Genomic DNA, 20886 nt, shown 5'->3' with positions numbered 1-20886 from the left:
AGGTCAATGGCCTCCTCACTGAGGGCAGCAGGGGTGACTGGGGTAGGGCCTGAGGTGCCTGGGGCGAAGGTGATGCCCACCCTCCTGGGTGAGCGGGCACGGGGCGAACGCTGAGGGGCTGCTGGGAGGGCAGTGCTGGGAGGGGGGGGGGGTGCTGTACCTGTAGAAGTGGGGGGCACAGATGGTGCCGCCACCACAAGGGAGCTCCCATCGGCGGACGAGTCCGTGTCGCTGGTTGGTGATCAGGTGACCGACGTGTAGCTCCCCTCGCCTTACCGTCCCACTGGTGCATTTGGGGTCCGTGGTGTGGCCCTCCATGGCCATGTGGGATGCAGCTCCCTCATGCCCCGGAGCCACTGTACCTCCGCCTGATGATGCTGATGCACAGAAGAACATGGAGAGCACAAAAAGGGGAGGGGGACGACAGAAGAAAAACAGGTTGAGTGCATGGCTTACCGCTACCGTTGGCGGACAATACAGACACAGCAGCCCCCTGCACTACGCCGTGCTCTTGGCCTCTACAGATGCAATTGCTGGGATATGGCCTACATGGCTATGGTGGACATCTGCACACATGGATGCCACAGGGGCATCTATAACTGTACTTGGCCTACTACTGAGGTGGGGTGCAGTGCCACATGGCCTGCATTATGGAGGGGCCTAGCCTACGGAACTCGCCCTGGCCTAGGGAAACCCACAGCCCTCCTCCCCCACCCAGACCCCTCTACTGTGTGCAAAGTCCGCAGAATGAGAGTGTACTCACCCCCTTGTGTCTGCTGTGATGCCCTCAAGTGCCCATCCAACTCCGGGTAGGCCACCGCCAGGATCCTGAACATCAGGGGGGTCATGGTGCGGCGGGCACCCCTCCCACGTTGGGAGGCCATCCCCAGCTGAGCCTCCGCCGTCTTCTTGCTCCAGCGGCGAATTTCCTCCCATCTATTCTGGCAGTGGGTGCCCCGTCTCTGGTGGACCCCCAGGGTTCGGACGTCCTTGGCGATGGCACGCCAAATGTCCTTCTTCTGGTGGGCGCTGACCTACATGACATGCACAAGGGAAGAAGAGAAGTCATTACCAACTGCACCGCCAATGTGAGTGGCCCCCATCCCTACCCTTGCCATGTGGCACATGCATTCATCTTCCCTGAACTCTGCCCCCTTCCTACTGACATCCAGCACTCTCCAACCAGGCATAGCCCATACAACGTGCTCCCTGTGTACTTACCAGTTGGTCTGGAGGACCGTAGAGTAGCGTGTACTGGGGGAGGACCCCGTCAACCAGTTTCTCCAACTCCTGTGCAGTGAAGGCAGGGGCCCTTTCCCCAGACGCAGCAGCCATTGTCTCTTCCAGACCGAGGTCACAGCAGCACTTGCAGTGTAGGTCCTCTCCTGTCGAAGATCAGGTATCGAGTGATTGAACATATAGAAAATGGCGGTCACGTCCGCGGAGGTGCGTATCATCACCGCTGGCGCACTTCGTCATTGGCTCCTGGGACCCATAGGGTCCAATGTTAACCAATGCAGCATTGCGCCGCGGTCTACCACTGCCTACCGCGACGGGGTACAACGCCAGCGCAGTGACCTCACATTCCCATTGTCCCAGTTTAGAGGTCAGGCAGCCGCCATTTCAGGGGCCCACATGGCTTAATTTACTTCTGCGTCACACATAGCTAGGCCTACACTCAACACACATACAGGAAGGGTTTTGTATTTGGTGTTGTGTTCTGTGGGTACATACCTGGGAATTTGTTGACTCTGTGGTCGCTGTTGTCCTTCCTAGGCACCGTCAGCTGGGACATTTGAGAAGATGGCGGAATCCTCCGGTGTACCGACCGCTGGTGGACCTGTTGACAATGGAGGAGCGACATTTAATTGTCACCTACAGGTTTGACCGTGCCACTATCCCGGAACTATGTACCCAGTTGGAGCCAGACCTGATGTCACCAATCCGCCATCCCATAGGAATCCCCCCTGACGTGCAGGTGCTGTCAGTGCTCCATTTCCTTGCTAGTGGGTCTTTTCAGACAACAGTGGCCATGGCATCAGGGATGTCCCAGCCTATGTTTTCCAACTTGTTGTCCAGAGTGTTGTCTGCCCTGCTTAAACACATAAGGAGCTACATCGTTTTCCCTGAGGTGGAGGATTTTCCCACAGTGAAAGGTGACTTCTATGCCCTTGGACATATCCCCAACATCATAGGTGCTATTGATGCGACCCATGTAGCTCTGGTCCCCCCCCACAGGAGTGAACAGGTGTACAGGAACCGGAAGAGTTTTCATTCGATGAATGTACAGATGGTCTGTTTGGTAGACCAGTACATCTCCCAGGTAAATGCTATGTTCCCTGGCTCTGTGCATGACGCCTACATCCTGCGGAATAGCAGCATCCCTTATATAATGGGTCAACTCCAGAGGCTATTAGGGGACTCTGGTTACCCCAACCTGTCCTGGCTATTGACCCCAGTGAGGAATCCCAGGACCAGGGCAGAGGAACGCTCCAATGAGGCCCATGGGCGGACGAGGAGGGTGATCGAACGCACCTTTGCGCCTCCTGAAGGCCAGGTTCAGGTGCCTCCATATGACAGGTGGTTCCCTATTCTACTCACCGAAGAAGGTGTGCCAGATCATCATCGCCTGCTCGATGCTTCACAATCTTGCTTTGCGACGCCAGGTGCCTTTTCTGCAGGAGGATGGTCCAGATGGCGGTGTTGTGGCAGCTGTGGAGCCTGTGGACAGTGATGAGGAGGAAGCTGAGGAAGAAGACATAGACAACAGGGAGTCAGTCATACAGCAATATTTCCAATGACACACAGGTGAGATCATTTTTTTTTACCATGACATTCACTTTCACACTTCTACCTCTATCCTGTCTGTCATTTAATAGCAGTATTTGGTCACTGAGATGTACCTTTCCATTACGGTTTCACAGGTGTGGTTACCAACGTGTGTCATCTGCTTGCATCCCTCAAGGACTTGTGATGTGTGACATAGGTATGTTGGCTTAGCAATAGAGAACGCATTTTGACACTGTCATTGATAATACAAATTTACCAAATCACAGACTGACTCCAGATTGTTTTGAGGTTCAAGGGTGTTTATTTAAGTGCTCAAAAATGGAGGGGGGTTGGAAAATTGTGATGGGGGACGGTGGAGGAATGTCCATGGCAGAGTCCAGTCCATTCGTCACACAGGTGCACTGCCCATATGGGCATAGGAAGTGGAGCTGGGGCAGTTAAAGTATGGACAGGGTAACAAAGTGGGACAGTGGGGGGACAATCAGGGTGGTCTCATTTCCTGGTGGGGGTCTTGTCATCTTGCTCTGTCCTGTTCCTGGATCTCAGGGCCACTTGAGTGGTGGTTGTCCGTCTGCAGGGGGTGGGGTGCTGCTGTGGTGGTCCTGTGGTGGGGCGTCCTGTCCACTAGCGCTGGCGGAGGTGGTGGGCAGTTCATCGTCCAAGCTAGTATCAGGGGCCCCTTGGAGTGCCACGGTGTCCCTCATGGTCTGCTGTATGTCCTTCAGCACCCCTACGATGGTGCCCAGGGCGGAGCTGATGGTCCTGAGCTCCTCCCTGAACCCCAAATACTGCTCCTCCTGCAGGCGCTGGGTCTCCTGAAACTTGGCCAGGACCGTCGCCATCGTCTCCTGGGAGTGGTGGTATGCTCCCATGATGGAGGAGAGAGCCTCGTGGAGATTGGGTTCCCTTGTCCTGACTGCCCCCTGTCGCACAGCAGCCCTCCCAGTTCCCCTGTGTTCCTGGGCCTCTGTCCCCTGGACCGTGTGCCCACTACCACTGCCCCCAGGTCCCTGTTGTTGTTGGGGTGGTGGGTTATCCTGGGTTCCCTGTAGTGGTGGACACACAGCTGATTGACGTGTCCTGGGCACGGAGGTATGGGCCCGCTGGGTGGGTGCTGTGCTGGTGTTACCAGAGGGTGGAAGGTAAGTGTTGGGCTGTGCCTGTGCGAGGGGAACCGACTGTCCCGAGGCCCACGATGGTCCGGGCTGGTCATCAGGATCCAGTAGGGCAGAGCTGCTGTCGTCACTGTGGGCCTCTTCTGTGGGTGGAGTGGAGATGTCTGGACCCTCCTGTGTGGTGACGTTCCTTAGTGGTCCTGCAGGGATATAAGAGCATGATTATTGCATCTGTGTGTGTAATGGTGTGCTATGGGTGGGTGTTTGTGTACCCCAGGGCAAGCATTCCTGTGTGTGGGTTTGTGTGATGATGGTTAGGGGGTTGTTCTGGGTATGTGCAGTGAGCATGCTTTGGTGATGGGTGACCATGCTTAGTTGTGTCATGCAGGGCTTGGTGTTGGGATGTGTGATTTGTGTTATTAGTACACTACTGAGGAGTTGGAGTGATAGGGGATGGGGTGAGGGTGGGGGTGTGTGATAGCATGCAGGTAGGGTGGGGGATATGATAGTTACGATTTGACTTACCAGTGTCCATTCCTCCACCGACTCCTCCGAGGCCCTCTGGATGCATGATGGTCAAGACTTGCTCTTCCCATGTTGTTAGTTGTGGGGGAGGAGGTGGGGGTCCGCCGCCAGTCCGCTGTACCACAATGTTGTGCCTGGAGACCAGTGAACGCACCTTCCCCCGTAGGTCGTTCCACCTCTTCCTGATCTCCTCCCGATTTCTTGGGTGCTGTCCCACTGCGTTGACCCTGTTGACTATTCTGCGCCATAGCTCCATCTTCCTGGCTATGGATGTGTGCTGCACCTGTGAGCCAAATAGCTGTGGCTCTTCCCGTAGGATTTCCTCCACCATGACCCTGAGCTCCTCCTCGGAAAACCGGGGGTGTCTTTGGCGTGACATGGGGTGGTTTGGGTGATGTGTGGGGTGGTGTTAGTGTTGATGTGGGTGATAATGTGTAGTGGTGTGTGGTGTATTGTGCGTGTATTGTTGTATGGGTGATGGTGTTGTGTGCCTCTGTGTGGTGGGGTTCTCAGTTGCTGTGCTCTCTGTCCTTCGTCTCAAATTTTAGGTCGTTGGGGTTTGTGGGTGATGTGGGTGTGTGTTTTATATTGTGTTGGGTGTGTGGGAGTGTTGTTTGTATGTGTATCAGGTGTGAGTATTTTGAATTGTCCAATGTGGCGGTGTTTTGGAGATGTGTGTGTATTTTGACCGCGGCGGTGTGTACCGACAATGGAATACTGCGTTTGAAAGACCGCCGCGTGGATTCGTGGGTCGTAATAGCATGGGCGTGTTTCTGTTGGCGTGGAGGTGGAGGTTTTGTTTTCGCCAGTTTTCCACTGATCTTTGGTGTGGCGGAGTTGTGTGGGTGTCTGAATTTCGGCGGATTCCGAGATGTGGGTCATAATAGCTGTGGCGGAATTCCACTGCCGCGGCGGTGTATTAGCGGTCTTCTGCACGGCAGTAAGCGGCTTTTACCACCAATGTTGTAATGACCCCCATAGTGTGCTTTCTCCCTGCCTGGTAAGATCTATGTTTGATTTCCCTGCCTGGGAACTCAATACCTTTCATGCTCGAGCCAGGCAGGGAAATATACTGACCCTAATTTGGGCATGCCACTGTCACTATGACCAAGTGGCTGAACTGTGGACTAGCAGACAGATCAGAGGTTTATATTAGCTCAGTCAGATGAGGCTCTACCAGTGTAAACTTGGTGCTTACTGCACCTCTAAATGTGGAGGAAGAACCACAAGTTTGGCAAAGAGGTCACTCTGCCGGTTTATGGCAGGGCTCCCACTTCTCCAAACTTTGAACAGTGCTATTATCTTCAAAATGATAACATGGAAGTAATTCAGAATATCATGGCTCAGAGGTTTGTGGATGCCTGATTGTACAATTATGAGTGATGACTAGATGGACAAAAAATTGACAGATATATCAATAGATACATGTAGACTATTGTGTGGGGGGGTGTTTGTAGAGATGGGTCACTTCAGAGTTGCATATTTTTAAACATTAGGTTTTCTGTTGTGAGCCTTTAATCCCATTACCTGATGTAAAAACAGTCCACCAAAACTTCAGTGTGCATGATCTTTACTTCATACTAGACAAATGTGATTGAGATTCACCATTGTATTTTCCCCAAAGGTATTGAGAAAGTGTTAGACCTGAGATGCATGGTCTAGTATTCCCCAAACCTTTTGCCTGCACTGCTCTTGGTTTTCTCAACTAATTGTTGTTGGCTTTAGGACTCTGTGCACTTTATCGCTGTTAACCAGTGGTAAAATGGTCGTGCTCTCCCCTTGCAGCATGGTACAGTTAACCTACACCTAATTAGCAAATTTAATTTACTTAAAATTCCCTACTAAAGGGTGCTACATGTTCCCACAGCCTGTCATTTAAATGCTGCTAGCAGGTCCTCAAGCACTTTTTGTGCCACTGCAAAACATCTCTCAGGCATGCCACTGCAGCCTGTCATGCAGTTTAAACTTTCCATTTCGACCTATAAACTTTTGCCAGGCCTAAATATTCCTTTTTAATACTTAGAAGTGAACCCTAGAGTAGGCTCTAATGACTCGTATGGCACGGTGCACTGTATTTAAAATAGGATGTGTGGTTAAATTTTACATTTCCTGACATTGAAAAACCCCAACAGTTTTTTTTCACTGCTCTAAGGCCTATCTCTTGCAAAGACATATATTGGATTGCCTTATTGCATTTGTTAACACTTGCTTTGGCTTGGGGAGCAGACAGAAATATACTGTTTACACTCAAATAAATTGTGATTTAAAATCCTCTTTAATGGTAATGTCAGATTTTAGGTCACAATTATGAAACTGCCACTGTTAGAAAATTGGCATTTTCTTGACCCACCCATTTGTACCTTCGGCCAGTGTCCTGGGTCACATGACTGTGAATGGCTCTGTTGGGGTTTGTGCAATGCTTCCAGACAGTATTACAAAGAGGGCTTAGGTGTGGACATGATAGACCATCCTGGAAGGATGACTGGGGAGTGGCTATACCAATTCCCCTTACATTTTATAGAGCTTTGCCTCCACACACAAAGGAACCTGACATCACACAAGCCCTTCCTTTTGTGATGTTCAGTCATTTTGGAGCTTTGAAAAGAGAAATGGAAGAACTTTTCAGATCCAGATGTGGATGTAGCACAGAGAGCCCCCCCCCCCCCCACACACACAAAGGCTGGCACCTGGTATAAATATTGACCCTCAAGAGCCACTCATTATAAAACTCCTGGACCTGTGGAAGTTGCAGAAAAAGATGGTCTTCCCCAGAGCCTGGACCCTTGTCGGGCATCAGTGTGTAGTCCTCACAAAGAAAATGTGAAGATCCTGAAATCTGGGCTCCTTGCGAACAGTCCTGTTCATGGCACAACTCTACCACCCATGATGACCACAAACGTGAAGCTCTGATGGACCTTGAATTTTGCTCTGACAACAGTCTGCAGTGACTGGCAATGCAAGATCTGCACTTCGTAGTACAGCCGTCTACATCGGCAACAGCACAGTTACAGCAATAACTGTCCTGAAAATTGGCTGGCTCCTTTTGCAACAGCAATGACCACCTTTGATGCGCGCCATGCTCTTCACACCATAGTGAAGAACATCAGCGACCCTCAGCCTCCTTCAACGCAAAACATTTGAAAAAATCAATGAGCATTGCAGCCCTGAAGTAAATATTCACTAATTCATGAAGAAATCTGTAAGAGTTCTACGAGTCCACCTGAAAGTACTTCACACTTTTTTTTCATTTACTAAATAGGTCCAATAGGACATCTGAAAGTCTTGTCAAGCAGAGGTTTTCAGATGTACCATTCCACCTGAATTTTTTTTAAGGTCACCTGGCCTTGGTCACATGAGAAGCGCAGCCAAATGTGCAAAAGCACATTAAAAAAAAATCTAGGTGCAAAACATTTTTTGCCACGAAGAAAACCCTTCTCGTACACTTGCATCAATTTCAGAAGATGAGATCATTCCGGGTTGTAATAACTTTCCAAAATGGTAAGGGGCGGATTTTAGTTTGTGAATGCCCACAAACGTACATTTGCTGGGTATTCACAAACTTTCAAGGCAAACCTCACAATGTAACATCCAAATCTTGCCACTTGTGTGGGATTTACTACTGCAGATTTCTATGCATTCGTAAATCCATTTACACTGGCCAGTACTCCTTTTGTGAATTTGTAGCAGGTTCAAATGAGGCTATTGGTCATAAGCATGTATGTAGGGCTGAAAATACCTTTGCTAGTTAAATCCACATTGGCCTATTGCTAAATAGAAGGCGGGGTGGTTAAAGTTTTAGGAGGAAAAACACTGTTTAATGTTATTGTGTTCTGTGCCTCCGCTCAGTTTCACCTCCTCTTCCCCTTTCTTCATCTATAGCTACCCTCTTCGCAATTGGTATGCTAGCAGAGAATTTAGAAACCATTGCTAGAGATGACTACTGATGTTCCAAATAATTGTGTAATGGAATAATTCTGCACAAACAAGTGTCTTCTGGTGGAGATGCTTAAAAGAAGAAAGTTCTATATAAAGTGAAATATATTTCTCACATTGTCACTAATAAACAAAACTTGAAAGGTTTGTATGGCCAATTGCTTGGTTTCACTGCTATACTGCTGAATTACCATAATAATGTATTATTGGCTTCTGTGTTTTGTATGATTTTTACTTATATACCTACTGTTTATATTCTATATACAGTGTAATGTTGTGTGTATACGTATTAAAATAACTTTAATGTGGCCTGCTGTCCCAACACTGGCTGAACATTCCTATCTTCATTACAACTATGCTTATTGTGTTACTTTGTGCCTAGACTCGCCTCCCTCGAGCTAGGCTTTGACTGCCCTGGACAGGAAAGGAGACTTAGGGCCCGATTACGATCGTGGAGGATGAGATTAGTCCGTCACAAACGTGATGGATACCCCGTCTGCCGTATTACAATTCCACTACATACCACGGAGATTGTACTATGGCAGATGGATCAGTTCACTGCAGATCTGGTACCTGGAGCATGTGGACCTTCACCAGGCAAGTTTAAAGTACCTGGTAGTTCCTAGAGCAGTGTGTCCCAAAGTTCTATTCTGCCACTCAAAGTCAGGTAACCAGGCTTCAAATTTATCTAATCATGTGTCATGGTGCCACATTTCTTGACACCTGTACAGCACACTTCTGGGAAATAGCATTAACATTTAAGTTTTTTTTATTTTCCTGGTTAATATTTTGCCACAGACTCATCATTGCTGAACAACATGGTAATATTGCTTTAATGTAGTAGTAGGAGTCATTCATTCTTGCTATAGGCGGTCATAATGAAGTTTAACTTGCATTCAAGGAGAATTTATGAATGTCTTGCAGTTTGTTGTCTGCAAAATGGCTTCAATAGTAGTAGTTGTTGACAAATTGGGTGATCAGCTGCTCACATGATAGAATCCAAGCAATGCTAACTCATTCCGTTCTACTCCTGAGGCGAATAAATTGAGTACCATTATATTAGACTGGATAATTTACAGAGCTTACAGTCAATTGCCATGTAAAAGGGAATTATTCTCTGGGTTAAAAAGCCTAAGGATTGAAAGATCATTGTAGTCCGTCCTTGATTTTATCAACGCTAAGGAGAGTCAAACAGAGCCTTGCACTTCTATTTTCTGTTCCTCGGCTCTGGATTTCAGTGTGCCTAATGTGCGCACACCTTGAAATGGTCCTTGGGACAGCCTGAGCTTTAAAGTGATATTGGTAATATTAGAATTTTGACACATACAGCACTGCAATTTGTTATATCCCAACATGTCCACTGTCTAGAGTTGTGTGAGCCACTGAAAGCACGAGCCTGAAGCCTAGCTCTGGCTCAGCTTGAGGTCCTGTTGCAATCAGGGGCCAGTATTCATGAGACTTCTGCTACCAACTTCACTCTTCCCAGAATTCGGCTTTAGGGCCAGAGCATATGACTTCGGAACTAGAGAACCCCATTCGAGACTCAGCGTCAGCTTAACATCCTGTGATTCTGGGCCAATGAGGACTTTAAATGAGATGCAAAAAGTGTTTGGAGAGGTCTTTAAGAGAGGCGAGACTTAAACTTGCTAACTAAATGTTTGTGAACTCTATAGTTCAGTGATGCTGGGACAATTTTCAGAGTAGGGGTGCTGTCATCACCGTTATATGACCGAAGTCAAAGGGATTGTGAAAAATCTTAGTGATACAAAAAGAAGAAGTGCAGCAAATGAGTCATGGCCCTTCAGCAGTGGAGTGGTAGGGGTGGACCATGTAGCCAGTGGTGTATTTTGGAGCACACTGTTGCACAGTACAGTAATGCACTGTCATTTACAGACCGCACATTTTCCATTGAAATTGCGATTGAATTTCCACAGACAAAAGTTTTACTGATCAAATTACATAGTGCACAAACCACAAATTGTGGAAATAGTGATTTGCAAATGATAATTAGTCAGTGAAACCCTAAGTAAAGCCTCTTTATTTGTTTAGACCCTTTAGACCCTATTCAAAATCATTGCTTCCATCACGCTTCAGAATTGCAAAAGCAGTGCAGCCTTTGTGATTTCTTAACTGCTGATATAGCTTGAAATATGTGTACAATACATTTATGGGTCTTAACATTTTATTGTTAGAAAAAGATCACATCCTACAGTCTTTCCTTTCACACTCCTTTAACACATGCAAGATTATCACATAGTTCACTTTTTAAATCCGCTCACTTTTAAGTCAGAGAACCAAAGTCCATGTTCAACAAATAAGCAGCCATTTGTCAGAAGAAATGTCCTGACAAATGTAACATGACAAAGACTAATTTTCAAGGCATATTTATTGCTTTTTCACCTTCCGAACTCCAACATGGGTTTTTCTGGAAGTGTTGCAGTATCCTCCCCCTGCCTTAATGCACCACATCCCTACTTCCCATGTTTTAAGTAGGGGTGGGCAGTGAACTCAGCTCGTGGCGTTTGCAGAGTTTTTCCCACTTTGCGCTCCACTTAGAGTGCGGAGCTCCAAAAAACTCCACATAGCAGATTTTTTTCCTCGTTCCTGCTCGCCAACATTAAGTTGGCGAGCGTGAGCGAGGAAAATCTTACTCAGACCACCTCTCCGCAAGATTTCTCAATGTGGGAGGTCACGGATGGCCACTACCACTCAAGTTGAGAAACCTTCCGCTCGCATTGAGGAAGCTGCTGCTTGAGTAGAAAATCTACTTGAGAGGCAGAAAAGAAGTGCCCTCTTCAGTGTACATGGTGTTGTTCTCACTGATTTTATAGCATGGGACAAACATTGGGTGCTAAAATTCAGTACGAACAGTGCAACCTAAATGCACTCCGCCACTCACTGAACTCCACGTAGCATGGTGGAGTTTTTTGGCCACTTCACAAATTGGCTTGGCTTTAAGGCAACATTAAGTAAAAAAACAAATGTGAAACATTAACAGGAACTAAATCGCTGACAGGGTATAGCTCAACTTTTTTTATATTAATTGTTCAAACATCGCATTTGCCAGTAAAGTTAAGGACATGAATATGGAGCCCATTCCAAAGCCTGTTTTTAATTACTAATGGGTCTGATCCAGGAGGGCCCGACTCACTTAAAGCCCTGGGTCCAATCACTTAATCCCCCTGCCTAAAATAAATTAATGCAACCTTGTGCGATGTAAGTGGTGTTCATTTAAAGCACTCCAATACCTCCTGGTCGAGTTTGCGCTATATAGTGCAGAAAAACATAAATAAAAGGTAAAAGCAAAGCATTAACATAAAATGAAGAGTGTTTTTTTCAGATTCATCATGTAACCACATGATTTACGTTGTTTATATCCAGATCTCTGAATTTGCAGAATACTGGGGTTGCCAAACAAAGCTTTAGGAATGGCCGTGATAGATTCAAAGCTCTTGCACGTAAATGCATGTTTCCTTAATTGCTATCTGTGGTGCAGCGCACTGCAGTACCACCATAAAGCTGGACATTAAGAGGTCGAAGAAAAAGTGCTGTCAGAATTATAGCAGAGTGCAGTTCTAGTCATTGCATTTATGGCTTTGATGCATTTCCATCTGTTCACACAGAGGCCATTACCATACTGACAGGCCTTGAGTGGGAAGAGAGAGCCCAGACAAAGGAGAGGACTCTATATCAAGAGACTGACTTTCTCAGAGCCGGAGCGCAAGCTCCAGGAAAAGCTAATAATCCATTCATGCAAGGCCTGTGGCAGCGCTGTGAAGAGTCAGGCAGGTCACACAGCACTTTCCCCATCACCTTGAACTGCGCATGGGGGAATCAGAGTGTCGCTGCGATGATAAACAATCAGAGCACACTATGAGAAACTAATTTGGCATAAAAGTGCTTAGGAAATGTAGAGATGGGCTTCCTTTATTAACTTTGTGCAATGAATGCATACACATTTATTCACTTCTCCCAAACAGGAATTGTGCAAGCAGATTGGTCGTTTGGGCTGTATGCGTTGTGTTTGGACCAACTGATTCAGTTACATTCTCACAGAGGTGGGCAAGCCTCTATAGGCTCAAGCGAGATGTCTGACTCTGGCTCAGTTCGAGTTCTTCTGGTACCCTTAAGCCCAAAAGGAGCCAAGCTTGGCCACTCCTTGAGGCACTGGCAAACTCCTTCTGGTCCATGCACTCCCTCTTAACGTTTCTGCTCTGCCCTGACAGCCCCCTCCCCCTTGCACCTTTATGTGATAGTGCTAAACAAACAAAAAGAAAGCTGCGTCCAGGAGACTGCCCGAACCACAGTGGGAAGCATTTCTTGTTACAGGTGAGCGAGCAACAGAAAGCTGGAGTCAGGCTTGAGACTGAAGCTTGGCTCAGGCTTAGCTCGAGGTCCTGTTTGAACCTCGAGCTCATAATGAGCAGAGCTTTCATGTGGCTTCCGTCTGCGTGCCTGCATGGGGAGGTATGGCCAAACTGCCGACCAGTTTGGGCTCCGCCTTGGCTCAACATTATGGCACTCATTACGAGGCTGGTGGTCATCAGACCACCAGCCTCACCGTGGCGCAGTTGACCCGGTAGTAAAGACCACCACATTACGAGTTGTGGGGTTTGGCAGAAGCCAAACCACCACAACGCTGCCTGGCCCGCTGGCGCGGTCGCACCGACGCGGCCGGCAGAGAGCTCCTCCAGCCCGGCAGCAGGGCTTTGCCTGCTGGCAGGATTACAAAGCTGCAGACAGCCAGGCTTTCTGTGGCGGTCACCCCGCCATGAAAACCCTGGTGGTAACGCACCCGGCAACAGGAATCCCCATTCCTGTCACCAGCATACGCACCCCCACACGTCCACACACATGCAGACACCCCCATCCCCGTCCACACACTTACAAACATCCCTCCACCCCTTCACTCACACATGCATTCACATACACACCCCTTGGCTTATGCATAAATTCACAGCGATACCCCCACTCGCTTGCATACATGCAGACACACCCCAACTCGCTCGCATACATGCAGACAAACACCCCCACTCACTAGCATACATGCAGACACACCCCCACTTGCTCATAAACATGCACTCAGACACCCCCATTCATGCGCACATACACTCACACAAACATTCACATTCAATCCAATACACGCACGCATTCACCGCCCCCTCCCCCTTCCGCATACTCGCACTCATACTAACCCCTCCGCATACTAGCACTCACACACCCACACAGACACTCTCCCCCTCCCCACTGTCAGACAATCAGCTTACCTTTTCCGGCAAGCTGGTCGTCCGGGAGGGGATGAGTCCTGGCGGTTTTGCATTGCCAGCACCACCATGCCAGCAAGACTCTACCAAGCCGTATTACAGCTTGTAATATGGCGGGCGGAGTCTTGCTGGCGTGGTGGTACTGGCGATACAACTGCCTCTTCAGAGTCAGACTTCTGACCATAAATGGGCAGAAGTCCTGTGATGACTCCTAATATGGCAGTCTGCTGGCTCCAGCAGCTCTGGTGGTCTTAGGAAAAGACCGCCAAAGTCGTAATGAGGCCCTGTGTGTTTCTGGGCAAATCACTCAGTCATTCCCTGTCTATAAAGAAAGAACGTGTCCTTTAGTAATGTTCATGTAAAGCGATCCAATACCTTCTGGTCGAGTTCACAGTATATAAAGAAAAACGCACAAAATTCACAAAGAGATAAAAACAAGGCCTGAACATAAATAAAAAGATACCCATTTCCTATCTGATTTGTACAAAGTGAAACCTGAACACATGGATAAATGCAGCTTCCCAGCTTACATTGTGTGATTTTAAGGCAAATATTTTATTTCACCAAAACATTTCGTCTTCATTTACACACTTGAAAGCACTTCCAAATATGTGAGTTCAGAATACCACATTTAATAGACTATAGCGTTTCTCTATAATAATCTGGGTCACGCACAGTGTTTACATAACAATTGTCTTGCCTCTTTGTGACCTAATGGTTTATGTTTAAAAAGTATCACTTTTAATAATTACTTCTTGGTGCATTGCTATAATGTGATGTATTAAAATCAAAGTTCACATGTTAAGGAAATACACTTTTTTGCATTTTGAAGCTGCCTTTATCATATTTTACATGATGTATGTTGTGTGACCCTTGGTGTCACCCGGTTGGCTCGCCCAGCTCACCTTTTTGAGCTCAGCACTCACAAAGACAAACACCAAAAAAAGAAAAACATGAAAGTGCTACGATTTACATTCTTAAAATCGGATTCTCGAAGAACATTCCATTTCACCTTTTTCTAAAGGTTTTGGGTGATAGAAGGGCATTAAAATCTGATGGCTCCATGGGCTTCACTGGTGTATTGGATGTAGGACAAAGAATCCAAGTAGTATCAAATCTGCCTTTCATCTCTGAAAGGTGACCAAAAGTTACGTGAGATTCCATGTGTAACTTTGCTACTCCTCTGTAAGGAGGCGTTTGGCACATGCCAGGAAGCGTAAGTCAAGAAACACCAAACATATACTTAAAATAGCCTAATGCAGTTATTTAGGGGCCTTATTACGAGTTTGGCGAGGGGATTACTCCGTCCCAAATGTGAGAGATATCCCACCAGCCCTTTTACAAGTTCCATTATAGCCTAAGGAACTTGTAAAACGGCGGACGGATATCCGTGACGTTTGGAATGGAGTAATCCTCTCCACCAAACTCGTAATGAGGGCGCTAATATTTAGCTGCCAACAAAGAAGGCGGCATGAGATGCTAAAGTAGAAGGAACATGTTTTTCTTTAATGCTACTAAATAACTGCTAAAAATGCAAGCTCCATTAAATACAGTGCTCAGCCGCAGCGTGGGTCTATATAATAGTATCCAAACCTAAATTCACTCCACGTGCCGGTCTACAGCTAGCATCATCATACTTCATCCCGTTTCCCGAATGTGAAGAAACACGTGCAGTAGCGCTATTTAACACCCGGACTTCATGCGGAGTCGGAATAATGGCTTTCTGAGGAGTGTGAAGCTGAAAAGGGAGTGATAACTCTGGCACAGATTCGCTCTCTGCTTTCTTCACAAAATGCCCATCGCGTGCAAATGCACACTTTTTTTTTTTTTCTAACTTTCAGGGAACTCGAAAATACCAGCAGAAGTCCGCAGTTCCAGGTAGAGTGCACGGAACAAACAGCGTAAAAATTAGCACAAGTAAAAAGTGCAAAAAAATTGTTGGGCAATTTTTTTTTTCACAACCCCTATTCACTTCACTAATCTAAAATATACAAAACTGCGAGCAGGGTAGATTGGCATGACAGTGTACTTCATGAACAAGCCACTCTGCTCTCTAAAGTAAAATATGTATCATAACGAATTTGGTTTACATAGAATGAATGCTTCAAAATTCCACAATGACCATTATAATACAAAACACCAACTATGTGGTGTAATAAACACTGTTTTGCCACCAAATGGCAAATCCCTGTATGGTTTGTTAATTCTAAAGTGGCAATTATTAGAATTATTCTTGTATTTAGTATAATAATTGTTAATATTATTTGTAGTAATGGCAGTAAATGCTATATCGTTTAAACCAATATCAGTACCAAATTGTATGACTCAATTTATTGAACTAAAAAAAATCCTTTTGCAAAAACAAGAAAATGCATATACTTCCGACCTTTGAGAAACACACGCGAAAATGACAATAAAAACAAGCATCTTCATAGTTCTCCACTTCCTGTCACCAGATACACAATTGACAGAAATCTGATGATATTTTGAGATTTGGAAATTGTGATGCTACAAAAAGTACTTAGCAGATTTTGTTATCTTCTTATCGAGGAGGCGCCTCGTGGTCAACCCCTCACAACCCCTCTTAATACGTCTCACCTTTGTTTTTTCTTTCTACCTAACTGTAGTCCAAAATATTAGAAAAATGTTATAAAAAAGTTTGTTTTAAATGTAATAAACCGTTAATAGTTGTTTATGTTGTGATGTATGTTAATTTAATAAACAACATATTATGCTTTTCTTGTTAAATTTGTAAAATTGTTATTTTATGCTAAGGTATTTCTTTTTCTCAACTCCTTTCTTTTCCCCCAGCTTCCCTCTTTCTATTTGCCCTTTCGTAAATATGGGGAAGAGAAAAACAGAGAAGGGCCCCCAACGAGGTCCCACAAGCCGAAAAGAAACCCCAACGACACTACAAAGAATTGCACCCTAAAGGAAAAAGAATTGAAGAAGTGAATACTTTGATTAATGAGGGTAAGACCCAGAAAGGTGACCCAAAGTTTACCTACTTCTTTGATAAACCTAATATAACAACTCCATCCCCATCTCTTCCTACAAGCATTTCCCACCCCTCCTCTAGTGGTTCCTTCGTCTCTGGTCTTGTTCCATCGAATGCAGCTTTTACAGCTCCTGTAGCCGACTCGATCTTGGATCCCTCCGTGACCCAATTATCTGTAGTAATATATTTGCAGTGCTTCAATATCTGGAAGGTGACCAAATTACCCTTTCACTCAAACCCTGTCCCATTTATTTTGGATCATCCTTCTACACTGAAATTGTTCAAAACCTTATCCAGTCTAAAAGAGGAGATAGCTCAATTAAAACCTCTCATTAGTAGACTATTACCTTTAGGCCATGAAGCCTTCACTAATGCCAATGCAAGCCCAAGACGTTCTTTCTAAGGACTGGCTACAAACCAACCTTCCCAGCCTTCTTTTTCTGGGATTTTCCCAAATCACTAGACTTTTGTCCCTGCACCTGTTCCAAATGATATTACTGGTTGCTGTGTCATAAACCAGCCCCAAAACTCTTCCAAGTATGAAATTCATCCTCCTTATCCACTGCTGCTTTTTGTGCCTTCCTCACTTACTCGTCTATGAATTTGCACTCTCCCGGCTGATTGCCCCTCACTTCAGAAGGGAGTGGCTCTCGCTTCCCAATGGCCTAAGGCGGCTGGGCGTTAGACCGCTGCATGGAATCCAGGCTCACTCTTTCCCTAAATTAGGCACACCCTCAGTGTAACAAGACACTTCACATTCCATTACATGTGCTCATGTCAATATTTATTCTTCCATCAATTCTAAGCCCTCTCCTCCTTTGCAAATGGATCCGGCGTAATGATGAATCCGTAAATGTTTCTTAAGTTCCTTTATCCAGATTTGAAACACCAAAGGCAGCATAGAAGGATACATCTGTTCTATCGCTCTTTCCTTTAGCAACTGCCCGAGTTCCAATCAAGAGAACCTGGGACTGAGGGTGCATGTTGGTGGAATGAGCAAATGGAATGAAAAACACATATGAATATATACATAACAAAGAACAAGCAACAAGCACTTATAAAGATACAAATATAATACAATTAACAAAACATAACACCTTGGTCCTAAGATTTTTATTATCACTGTCCCCGAACTAGCCTCTCGGTCGTGTGGAGCAAGCGTTTCTCTTCTTAATAAAGTCATCCATTGTATGAGATCCCAAACAGGATGTTTATCCATTATTCGCTCAGACATCCCTCAGGGCCAGAGAATCTTTTATAGCAACAGTGCCTCTAACTGTATTTCTCTGGTGCTTGCTAGTGAAGCTTTAGTTCAGGGCCTAATAAGCCTGAACTCCCAGTCTATATCCCCTATCAGGCTCCTCTATCTTATTTAAACTCAACATTCCCAATAAGGCTTGGTCCGGTTTACAATCTCATGCCCCTGGCCCAAGGCTCCCAGATCCTGCAAGGCTGGTTGTTAGACCTCTTATTCCTTCTGCACTTTCCGACAGTCATTCAGTTATCCTTCAGCCCTGTAATCAAACAATGATTAACAATGCCTCCACCTTGAGTAACCGCTTGACTGTTCCTTCCCTGACTTTCTCCCTAAATACAAAAGGTTCCCTTAATGAGGTTGATTTACTACTACCATCTATGGCCTCTATTTTCTCCTGAACTGCCATGCTGAAGTCCTCTAGCAGATCTTTGCCTAATGTGTACGTCATCTCTTCACTTTCAGCAGTTTATCAGCAATTCTCTAATAGTGAGATTTGCATACTTTCATAAAAACATTGTAAGGATCATTAACAAACTAGTGGACCCACCCTAGAACAGCTTCATGGACTCTTATCATATAATTTTAATCCAGGAATCCTGGGCTGTCTCTCCATTTTACAGACCTGGATACATGACTTATTTCATCAATGTAAATCCAATTACCAAAGGAAGAGCTTCAGGTGGTCTGATGACCTGGTTTAAGATTTCTCTTCTTTACTATTGCAAAAGGCTTGATATTCCATCTCCTTATCTATTAAGGATAAATATAACCCCTCACAAGGGAAATCCTATTAACATCTTGAAATCGACGCATCGCAAGCCCTTTTTGTTGCACACTGTGCGGGGTTATTTTTGACGCACCCAAAGTACATTTTCACGCTAACAGCGTTAGTATGTGTTTAAAACTACATGAAGTCTCTTTGTGCTTTTTAATCGATAACTTGACTTGTGTATTTTTGGATTTTTGTCATTTTGGTCTTGTTTGGTTTAGATGAATATTTCCTATTTTTCTAAACCTGTGTTGTGTCATTTTGTAGTGTTTTCATTAAGTTACTGTGTGTGTTGGTGCAAATACTTTACACCTAGCACTCTGAAGTTAAGCCTACTGCTCGGGCCAAGCTACCAAGGAGGTAAGCAGGGGTTAGCTGAGGGTGATTCTCTTTTACCCTGACTAGAGTGAGGGTCCTTGCTTGGACAGAGGGTAGCCTCACTGCCAACCAAAGACCCAATTTCTAACACATGTGAAATAGTAACAATAATGCCCTTGGAATTAGCTCTCTTAGGGGATCATCTTTGTGCTCAGTCTACTCCCCTAAGCCACCTTTGACCTAGTTCTATTGTCACCAATAACAGAAGAAGCATTACATGGCTGGCAATAGCTAATGATCTATTCTTGCTATCTCAAATCTACACTCTTTTCTTGACCAAGTTAAATGAAGCACGAGGTTGCTCCTCTTCTCACCCTGATATCAGAGAATCTTCTTTCTTTTTGCCACACCCAGCCATTTAAGCAACTTCCTCAAAAATCTTTTTAACGTACCCCGTGGTTTGATAAAGAGTGTCACAAGGCCTAGGTGCATCTTCTTAAGGAAATCAAAGATCCTAACCCTGTCACCGTTCATGCTGCTCAGCTTTCTTATAATAAATATCCTTAGAGATAAACAGGAAAAATAGGATGAAACTATCTGGCAGGATTTTTTTTAAAGAAGCCCAGGATAAGCAAGAGGCAAAGAGGCACTGTTCTGACAAATTGTCAACCTGGGCTCCAACAGGGCATGCAGTTTGGCTGATCATGTCATTTCTCCGTGGTCTAAGTTAATCACCACTCAAACCTTTAAGCTGAAACTCAATGCAAGCTGCCTATTCTAACCTCTACTGCAGCTCAGCCGAAAGATGAGCTTCTTTTCTCACTTTCAGACACAAGGTTGGCCATCGAATCTTTATACCAAAGCAAGGCCCCTGGACCTGGCGCCATTCCTGGGGATGTTTACAAATCTGAAATTGACATTTGTGCACCATACATTAGCTGTCTTCCTCAGAGGTGGCTATTTCCCCCTACTTGGGCTGGGGCTCACATTATCCCAGTCTCTAAAAGGTGACAAGAGTGACCCACAAAATGATATACCCATGAGCCTTTTAGACAACTTTCAGAAAATATTCTGTTCTCAGCTCCTCATCAAACTCCTGGTTTGGGTTGATGAAGCTCAGATTTTATCTCCTTTCTATAGCTGGCTTTCAGTGCACAATTAGCACTGTTGATCAAGTATGACACTTTACTCTTATCACTTGGAAATGCACTCTTCTCATGAAAGGTCATCTTTTTGTGGCCTTCGTCGATCTTCAGGCAGCTTTTGACCTGGTCCCAAGACATATCCTTTGGGAAGTTCTTTGTGCCTTGGGAATGCTTCCTGCCATCTTAGACATCCTATCAGGCTCCAGCAATCGAATTATGCACTGGTCAGGTTGGGCTCTGGGGGCAAATTCACTGATTCTGTTCCTGTCCACAGGGGTGTCCATCACAGGTGCATGTTAGCACCTACCCTTTTCCCCTCTTAATTAATGGAGTTGTTGACTACCTTAACACTGGGATTATGGATGTCCCAAGTTGAGTGAATTTAAGATCCCTATGCGCCTTTTCGCGCATGACACCCTTCTCACCAGGACCCCATCTGGCCCACAGAAGTTTCCTATTAAAATTTAAATAAATCTGCTCAACCAGAGGCCTCACACAAAACTAAACTTATGGTCTTTGGACTGCATACTAATCGTAAGTGCAATTTTCCTTTGGGCAATAGCCCTTTACGAATAGTTCAAATCTTTGATTACTTAGGGGTCAAGATCAGCAACTCCCTGTCATGGTTTTCTCATATTCTAAAATCCAGTCTTATCATCCCCACTACTCTGCTGCCATCCTGAAAATGTACAATTTCATTCATTCATAGACAGTTTCCCCCACACTGAAAGTTTATAGGGCCAAAGCCCAAACAGCAGTGCTCTATGGTGC

Source organism: Pleurodeles waltl, chromosome 11, assembly GCF_031143425.1.
Source record: "Pleurodeles waltl isolate 20211129_DDA chromosome 11, aPleWal1.hap1.20221129, whole genome shotgun sequence".
NCBI lineage: Eukaryota > Metazoa > Chordata > Amphibia > Caudata > Salamandridae > Pleurodeles > Pleurodeles waltl.
This window is presented reverse-complemented; position numbering follows the sequence as displayed.